The 9,798-nt window shown below is 47.8% G+C and overlaps 1 protein-coding gene across 2 annotated transcripts in view; it reads left to right on the top strand.

Annotated features, from left to right (window-relative positions):
- Positions 1–4,964: 4,964 nt before the first annotated feature.
- Positions 4,965–9,798, top strand: part of LOC308664076 (uncharacterized protein) — a 36,962-nt gene continuing 32,128 nt past the window's right edge. For both annotated transcript variants that reach the window (XR_014025591.1, XM_081321045.1), the window contains exon 1: positions 4,965–5,025. The gene's annotated coding sequence lies outside the window, so the exon portion shown is untranslated. The remainder of the gene's footprint in view (positions 5,026–9,798) is intronic.

The following is a 9,798-nucleotide window of genomic DNA, read 5'->3' on the forward strand; positions in this document are numbered from 1 at the left end:
TAAATCTCTTTGTAGGTGATAGAAAATTGGGAGGGGGGAAGACAAGTGAGAAGGATCAGAGCAACTAGATCCTGTTTGTCAGTGCTTTTTTTGTAAAAGAAAAAGGTGCCGGAACTCACACATGTCATATAACCCGCCTTGCCTACCCTACAAGGTTCCATCCAAAAAAGGTGCCGGAACTCCGTTCTGAGCGTTCTATGAGGAAAAAAAGCCCTGCTGTTTGTACCAGCATCCCTTGGCTGGGTTCCCTGAGAAATATGTGTATTACCCACAAACGTCTCAGAATTCTCAAAACATCTTGGCAAGCTCCGGCTGGCTGGAAATGTATTGACCATGGAGGGAGAGAGAGTCTGGGGGCAAACCTACCCCTTATTAGCGAGCGCGGTGATTTCAGAGCTGGTGTCAGGACCCACCCCAATCCACGTCTTAGGAAAACAAAAACTCTTGGAGTCAGTTCTAGTCCAAAAGGAATATTTACTAGGACATGCTTGGTTGTGGAAATACAAGACAGGACTTGGTATTGTTTTACAAATTGAAACTTTATAAAGAGTTCCCGGTTCAACCCCCCTTCCCTCAACCCCATTTGGTCAGCCCCCCATCATTTTACTTCGTGTCATCCATTTCGTGGGAAAAAGGGAACTTCGAATCTTTATGGTTATTGCCTTCTTCCTCTACAGATTCAAATGGAGACACAGGTCAGATGCCTTCTTCCCTAACCCTCCCTTTTGTTCCCCCAGTTCAAAAGGTTTCCCTTGGGTCTTTGAAATAACCTAAGGCAGGCTGAATCCACATGCACTCCTCCTTCCTCGGGAGATGGCAGAATCCATGGGGGGGATAATGTTTTAAACATACATTTATGAATGTGATATAAATGGATTCTGACAGCTGGCTTGAATTTACTGCAACCAACACTCTTAGCAAAAGAGCCCTTTGCTTTAATCAAATGGAGTCGAAAGCTTTTCCTTCCTAATGGATCGGATTGGGGCAGGTTTGACATTAAGCCAGCTATGCAGTTGTGGTCAACACAGACAAAACCACCTCTACTGTGGGGAGCATGCAAACAATGTCAGCTCAAGGGAGTGACTAGGAATAGATCCAGGCTTGTAGGGAGGTATCCTTGAAACCCCCTCTGGGAGGGCTGGGTCTATCCAGATGGCTGAGAGAGGACAACTCACCGGGGGGAAAAGGAAGAACGGGAAGAGAAACCCATGGGAGTGACATTCATTCATGGAGGCTGAGGAAGCTACCAGCAAGAGATCCGAGTGGAACTGGAGGAAAAATCGAGCATAGGAGAACCGGAGCGAGAGGACTGGATGCTGAAGCAAGCCACAAAATTCCTGAGGGAGGCTTTTGGTAGCCTGAAAGCTCAAGAAGCCCAAGTCCGGGCAGCATATCCCGCTGACCAGCCAACTCCAGCCATGGCAAGGGGGGAACCACATCTGCCACCATTATGGCAGCAGTAGCGAGCTCCTGGGAAGGATGCAAGACACCAGCCCTTGAGTTCAATAGAGACCCCAAACAACTGGGGTTCTTCCTGGCAAACATTTGGACAAACATGGTCCAGAAATAGCCACTCCTCAGCCCCTCAAATATTGAAAGACTATCAAGTCATCTCCAGTCATTCTGTGTTCAACTGGATATATCTAGTTCCTGCAACCATTAATTGTACGTTTTAGCCTCCAGTTCCCATCTCAGCATCTCTTTTGTATCATGGTGACCCAAAACTGGACACCAAAACTGGTGTAGTCTTACCACTCCAATATAATGCAGTAGTGACACTTCATGTGATCTTGATACTATCTCACTGTTGATGCGGACCAGGGCTACATTGGCTTTTTCTGCAGCTGCAGCAGAAAAGGGACGCGGTGGCTCAGTGGGTTAGGACGCTGAGCTTGTCAATCAGAAGGTCGGCAGTTTTTTTTAAAAATTCCCATTTATATCCCGCCCTTCTCCGAAGACTCAGGGCGGCTTACAATCTAAGCACAAATCAATGTGCTTAGCAGTAGCCTTCATTCTATGTATATGCCTGCTTATTAGGGCTTTCGCCCCCCCTAAGCGGCATTATTACAAAGTCAGCTTATTGCCCCCAACAATCTGGGTCCTCATTTTACCTACCTCGGAAGGATGGAAGGCTGAGTCAACCTTGAGCCTGGTGGCATGCGAACCTGCACTAATTGCAGGCAGCTGGTGTTACTTAAGGAGGCATTAGCCCACTGCTCCACCAAGGCTCGGGTCGAATCCCGAAAGCCGCATAACAGAGTGAGCGCCTGTTACTCGTCCCAGCTTCTGCCAACCAAGCAGTTCGAAAGCACGTAAAAATGCAAGTAGAAAAATAGGGACCACTACGGTGGGAAGGTAACAGTGTTCTGTGCGCCTTTGGCATCTAGTCATGCCAGCCACATGACCACGGAGACATCCTCGGACAAGCGCTGGCTCTTCGGCTTTGAAACAGAGATGAGTACCGGCCCCTAGAGTTGGAAACGACTAGCATGCATGTGCGGGGGAACCTTTACCTTTTACCAAAGTGCTCCAAGGTTTTAGCTGACTTTGTAATAATGCCGCTTGGGGGGTGTGTGTGAAAGCCCTAATAAGCAGGCATATACATAGAATGAAGGCTACTGCTAAGCTTGTAAGCCGCCGAGTCTTCGGAGAAGGGCGGGATATAAATGGAATTAAAATAAAAAAAATTAAAAAAAAATGTTTTCAGAAATCTTTACAGAAGTGGAAAGCGAAAGTGGAGAGACTCGGAGAAATACTGCACCTTCTATAAACATGAAATTTGGAGAAAAATTGAAAATTGGAAAGGAAAGCTTGTAATGGAACAACTAGGAAGAGGAAGGATTAGCTCGATAGAATATAAACAAAAACTCTCCAAATGGCATTTTATTCCAACAACTCAAGCCTTTGAGCTCAACCAACCTCCTCTGGTGCACACCAGTCTCTTCCCCATAATGCTCTGCAGGCAATTATAGCTCCCAGGCCTGTCTCTTGACCTAAAATTATTTTAAATTTCTAAATACAACACAGAAGCATCTTGATCTCTTTGGCAAGTTGTGTATAAAAAAACCCCGGAGAGCTTCTTTTTTAGTGTAGATTGTACAGCCCATAAAAGAGCTCCAATTAAAATTGAAAACCCTCGCAGACAGGGCTGTTCACTGACATGGGCAGAGAGAAACAGGGACGCAGCAGTCACCAGAGAGGGAATCCGGGCGTGTAAGAGAGGCAGATTCAGGGGCTCCATCTCAAAGGAAGCCCACCTGGACAGGGCAGCCCATTGGCCAAGCCCACCTGGACGCCTCTCGGCTCTCCCTCACCCGCCTTCCAGACGCCATTCAGCTCCTCCTCGCAGGGTCCCCGCCCTCCCCTCCAGCCTCGCTCCCTCCCAGCCCAGAGCTCCCCCCGTCCTCTCCCTCCTCCTCCTCCCCTCCAGGCACTGGCAGGCTGACCCTCCCCAGCAGCGAGAGGGGAACGTGGGAACGGGGGTGCCCAACCTTCCGGGAATCCCCGGGAGCCCCCAGGCGGGGAGCCGGGCTGCGCCAAGAGGGGGGGCTGCGGGGCAGGAGGGGGGCTCGGGGGAAGGACCTGGAGGGGATCGGAGAGCCGTTCGCGGAAGCCGCAACCCAGGAGGAGGAGAAGCGAAGGCGCAGCGCTTCCCACGGAGCAGAAAAGCCCGCGAGGAAAGGCGGAGACTCGGAAGGGGAGGGGGCGCAACTGGGGGAAACCCACCTGGCTCTCCCAGGAATCCCCCCTCCCCTTCCCCCCCGGGATTCCCCACTCCTGATTGCCCTCCCCCTCTCGGAGCCTCCTTGCCCACCTGGCGCCCCTCCCCCGCCAGAGGAACCTCCGCAGCCCTGGCGTAAGAGGCGTCGAGAGACCAGGAAGGGGAGATGGAGGGGCAGGAAGCTGGATTCCCAGCCCCCCTTTCTCCTCTCTAGGCGCAAAAACTCCGAGCTTAACTCCTCCGCTGAAGCGCTGCGGGGAGGTGGCGACTGGGGCGCCGCCGAGCAACGCTAAAGTGCTCCAAGCGGGAACAGCAAAGGACCGTCACCCTTCATGCAAAGCCCCAAGACCAAAAACTAGGATCCAGATTGAAAAGGAAAGTTGCCTGTGCCAATCTGCACCTCTAAATGCAAATTAGGAATTCGCTATTGAAGGCATTAGACGCCGGAATTGGCTGAATACAATATCTAGCCTTATGCAGTATGTCGAGAGGAGTCTGGTAGCACCTGCATTAAAATGCATAACTGACTCTTGGTCTGCAAAAGGGCTAGTCGCTTTTCCCTCTACGGTTTGGGGCTCCCATGGAGTCACAGGTCTCTTCTCCCAACAATATGGAGAATCCCTTGTTCTGAGTAGAATAGATGATCCATTTCCTGCCTTCCTTCTCCCGTTTTAAGGGTTTTCATCTCTAAAATGAAGCTGTACCCAAAAAACAACTTGGTTCCCTCTTTCCACCAAGAGAGTTGCATCTTCCCCAAGAATAAAATGAAATTAGGCACAGGAGCCGTCAGACACCACAACAAGGCTCTACACCAGCCTAAATGAGGGTATTTCCTAACTGCTATCAGCAGTTGCACTCAGAGATTTTATATGGAGAGGGATCCTGACAAGGGACAGGGTTTTTTTCCTGTTACATGGGCAGCATCATAGTTAACTGTTTAGTGCTGAGGGAGGTTTCAAGCAGCTCTTACACTCTTGTTCACTTCTGCCCTGTTGGCACCTCTGTTTGGTTGCTAACTGACTCTGCACTGAAGCTCCCTACTGTGTGTAGTCACACAAAGAGAAGCTTTGGGAGAAGCACCCCGTCCTCGGGATTTGTGTTGACAGCTTGCTATTCATTTTGGACCTCTACTGCTGCAAAACATGGCTTTCGAGGGGTTAAGGCCACAAAGTACCGTATTGCTAGAAAGGCCGGGAAGTGAGGAGAAGGAGAGAGGAACTTCCTCTACCGGATCACTGATGGGAGGAGGGTGGCGTGCAGAGAGGCTCCCGCGGTCTTCCAAGGATCCAAGCATCATCTGGCAGGTGAGTGGGGGGCAGGTCGGAGGAGAAGCCGGGAGCAAGTCGGGCTGTTTGGTTTCCTCCACAGCGAAGACGCAGAGAAGCAAGTAGAATATGCAATAAGAGTTGGAAGAGATCTTTGAGGCCATCTAGTCCCCTGCTCGAGCAGGAGACCTTATACATTTCAGGCAGTGTCTTCTTGAAAGCCTCCAGTGATGGAGCACCCACGACTTCCGACGGCGAAAATTATATTTTTCCCGCTGGTTAATTGTTCTCACTGCCAGGAAATTTCTCCTTGTTTCTAGGTTGCCGCTATCCTTGATTATTTTCCATCCATTGTTTCTTGTCCTGCCTTCAGGTGCCTTGCAGAATAGGCTGGCCCCTTCTTCTTTGTGGCTGCCCCTCAAATCCTGGAATACTGCTATCATGTCACCCCTATTTCTTCTTTTCTTTAGTCAAGCCAAAGTCCTGCAGCTGTTCTTCATATGTTTTAGTCTCCAGGCCTTTGATCGTCTTAGCTGCTCTTCTCTGAATTTTTTCCAAAGTCTCTACATCTTATTTCTAGTACGGTGACCAAAATTGGTTGCAGTATTCCAGGTGTGGTCTCACTAGGGTTTTATAAAGCGGTACTAATACTTCACATGATCTTAATTCTGCCTCTGTTTATACAACCCAGGATTGTATTAGCTTTTTTGGCTGCTACTGCACACTCCCGGCTCATATTCAAGTGATCATCCATTAGGACTCCAAGGTCCCTGACACAGTTACTGTTTTTGAGCCAGGTCTCACCTAATCTGTTTTTCTATCTTATTTAATTTTTCCTGCTTAAATGTAAAACTTTGCTTTTCTCCGCATTAACTTCCTTTTGTCGGATAGGACCCATTGTTCCTGCTTGTCCAGATCTTTTTGGATCCTGAGATTGTCTTTGGGATGTTGGCTATTCCTGCCAGCTTAGTGTCATCTTCAAATTTGATGAGTTACCCTTCTGTTCCCTCATCTAAGTTGTTTATGAAGATATTGAAGAGTACTGACCCTAAGACGGAACCTTGTGTTAGCTCACTGCTTGCTTCTCTCCATGTGGATGAAGTATCATTGAGGACTACTCACTGAGTATGATTTGTCAGCCAACTACAAATCCATCTGTTGGTGATGTTGTTTATTCCACATTTTTCTTTTACCAAGAAGTAGGTTGTCTAAGTCTACTTTGTCGAATGCCTTACTGAAATCTAAGTACACTATGTCCTCGTCATTTCGCTGGTCTACTAATTTAGTCACTTTTATCGAAGAATGAAATATGATTGGTTTTGCATGATCTGTTTTTAACAAACCCGTGCTGGCTAATAAAGTGGAGTAGGGAGCAGAGCAGAATGGAACAGAACAGAACAGAATAGAATAGAAGTAATTACAATTTAGTAGCTGACCAGAAGGGATATACAGAGAATGAGTCAGCAGAGTATATGGGGGTAGTATCCTTTTAATTGAGGGCAATAGAAGAAGGGGACGACAGAGAATGAGGTGGTTGGATGGAGTCAGTGAAGCAGTAGGCGTGAGCTTAAATGGACTCCAGAAGATGATAGAGGACAGGAAGGCCTGGAGGAACCTTGTCCATAGGGTCGTGATGAGTTGGACGTGACTTCGCAGCCAACAACAACAATCCTTTTAATAGACTGTGTCTGAGGACAACTGCAGTTGGAATCTTCTTGACTATATTATATTCTCTTTGCTCCCTGAATATTGTTGTTTCATATTGTATATTAAATCACAGTTTTTTAACAAACCACTGGCAGATGTTTATGCCCCTGTGTTATCACAAGTAGAAAATTAGAAAAAAGCTGTGATAATTTATATTTAAAACGACAGGTTATGGGCCCAGAATGAAGAAAAGCCCAGTGTGAAGTAAAACCCAGAGTGAAGGAAAGCCAAGAGAAAACAAGTGAGAACCTCAACAGAATCAGAGGAACTGGGCATTGTGGTTTTCAGTGTGGTTTGTGATTATACAAGGTAGAAGTGAAAAAATAAATCGCGTGATCTTGATTCTGTGCCTCTGTTTATGCAACTCAGGATTGTATTAGCTTATTTTGGCTGCTGCTGCACAATCCTGGCTCATAGTCAAGTGATCGTCCGCTAGGACTCCCAAGGTTCCTCTACTATTTATAACTTTATTTGCTTCTAGTTGTTCTCAGATCTGCTTCTTGATTATCTTTTCCAGGATCTTCCCAGGTATTGATGTTAAGACTGATTGGTCTGTAGTTTCCTGGGTGTTTTTTTTTTCTTTCCCATTTCTGAAGATGGGAACCACATCAGCCCTTTTCCAATCCTCAGGTACTTCCCCGGTGCTCCAAGAGTTTTGAAAAAAATGGTGCAGTGGATCTGAGATAACATTTGCCAGCTTCTTCAGAACTCTGGAATGTAATCTGTTGCTTCCTGGTGATTTATATTCATCAAGGTCAGAAAGATGTTTTCTTACCATTTTCTTGCTTATTTTAATTTTTCTAGTTTGTTTTTTGCCGTTTTTTGTACATATGTATTTCTTTTTCTTTGGGATGGTTTTGGTTGTTGTACAATGTTGCAAACCTCTGTCCATAGTTCTTCAGGCACTCTGTCTATCAGATCTATTAGATCTGGTCCTATTAGATCTCTCAGCGGCTTTCGATACCATCGACCATGGTATCCTGCTGCGGCGTCTCAGGGGGTTGGGAGTGGGAGGCACCGTTCTACGGTGGTTCTCCTCCTACCTCCAGGGCCGCTCGCAGTCGGTGTTGACAGGAGGGCAGAGATCCGCCCCAAGGTCTCTCATTTGTGGAGTTCCTCAGGGGTCGGTCCTCTCGCCTCTCCTGTTCAACATCTATATGAAGCCGCTGGGCGAGATCATTCGTGGTTTTGGGGTGGGGTATCACCAGTACGCTGATGATACCCAACTTTTTCTTTCCACCCCGAACCAACCCAGTGATGCCCTCTCCGTGATGTCCCGGTGCCTGGAGGCGGTGCAGGTCTGGATGGGGAGAAACAGGCTTCGTCTCAATCCCGCCAAGACTGAGTGGCTGTGCATATCGGCATCTCGGGTTAACCAAGTTATTCCATCTCTAATGATGAGGGGTGAGGTGTTACCCCCCGTTGATAGGGCTCGCAACCTGGGCGTCCTCCTGGACTCACGGCTCAATTTTGAAGACCACATAGGAGCCGTGACCAGGGGGGCTTTTGCACAGGTTCGCCTGGTGCGCCAGTTGCGTCCCTATCTGGACCGAGACGCCCTACACACAGTTACTCATGCGCTTGTGACCTCCCGTTTGGACTACTGTAACGCTCTCTACATGGGGCTGCCCTTGAAGACCACTCGGAGGCTTCAACTGGTGCAGAATGCAGCCGCGCGAGTTGTAACGGGGGTCTCCCGATACTCCCATGTAACACCTCTACTCCGCGAGCTGCATTGGCTTCCGGTTGCCCTCCGGGTGAAATTCAAGGTGCTGGTTATTACCTATAAAGCCCTACATGGCCTGGGTCCGGGGTATTTGAGGGAACACCTGCTGCCGGCATCAAACGCCCTTCGCCCAGTGCGCTCCCACAGGGAGGGTCTGCTCAGGGTTCCGCCGGTAAGAGATTGCCGGCGGGTGACACCCAGGGATAGGGCCTTCTCAGTGGGAGCGCCTGCCCTCTGGAACCAGCTGCCGGTGGAGCTGAGGACTGCCCCCGACCTCCGATCATTCCGCCGGGGCCTGAAGACCTGGCTCTTTGAGCTCTCGGGCCCAGGCTGAGGAGAAAATTTTTAACTGGGGTTTTTAAGAGTACAGGGTTGATTTAATATTTTTTAACTTGGTTTTTAACTTTTGTATGTTTGATTTTTAACTCCCTGTAAACCGCCCTGAGTCCTCAGGGAAAGGACGGTATATAAATGCAATAAAATAAATAAATAATTCCTTAAATCTATTTGTCACCTCTACTGTATATTCAACAGGGATATGATTTCATTCATACCTGAGTGGCCTAGTGCTTTTCCCTACTTTCTTCAGTTTAAGACTAAACTTTGCAATGAGAAGCTCATGGTCTCAGCCACAGTCGGCTCCTGGTCTTGTTTTTACTGACTGTATAGAACTTCTCCATCTTTGGCTGCAGAGCATATAGTCAATCTGATTTCTGTGTTGACCATCTGGTGATGTCCATGTGTAGACCCCACTCTTGGGTTGTTGGAAAAGAGTGTTTGTTATGACCATCATATTCTCTTGACAAAATTTTATCAGCCTGTGCCCTGCTTCATTTTGTACTCCAAGGCCAAAATTGCCTGTTATTCCAGTTATCTTTTGGCTTCCTACTTTAGCATTCCAATCCCCCATGATAATAAGAACATCATTTTTTGGTGTTAGTTCTATAAGGTGTTGTAGGGCTTCATAGAACTGGTCAATTTCATCCTCTTCAGCACCGGTGGTTGAGGCATAGACTTAGACTACTGTGGTTTGCCTTGGATTCGAACTGAGATCATTCTGTCATTTTGAGGATTTTTTTAAAAAAAAATTAAATTCCATTTATATCCCGCCCTTCTCCGAAGACTCAGGGCGGCTTACAAGCTTAGCAGTAGCCTTCATTCTATGTATATGCCTGCTTATTAGGGCTTTCATACACGCCCCCCAAGCGGCATTATTACAAAGTCAGCTTAATTGCCCCCTACAATCTGGGTCCTCATTTTACCTACCTCGGAAGGATGGAAGGCTGAGTCAACCTTAAGCCTGGTGGGATGCGAACCTGCACTAATTGAAGGCAGCTGGTGTTACTTAAGGAGGCATTAGCCCACTGCTCCACCAAGGA

The sequence above is a fragment of the Vipera berus genome (assembly GCF_964194415.1).
Source record: "Vipera berus genome assembly, chromosome: 2".
NCBI classification, from domain to species: domain Eukaryota; kingdom Metazoa; phylum Chordata; class Lepidosauria; order Squamata; family Viperidae; genus Vipera; species Vipera berus.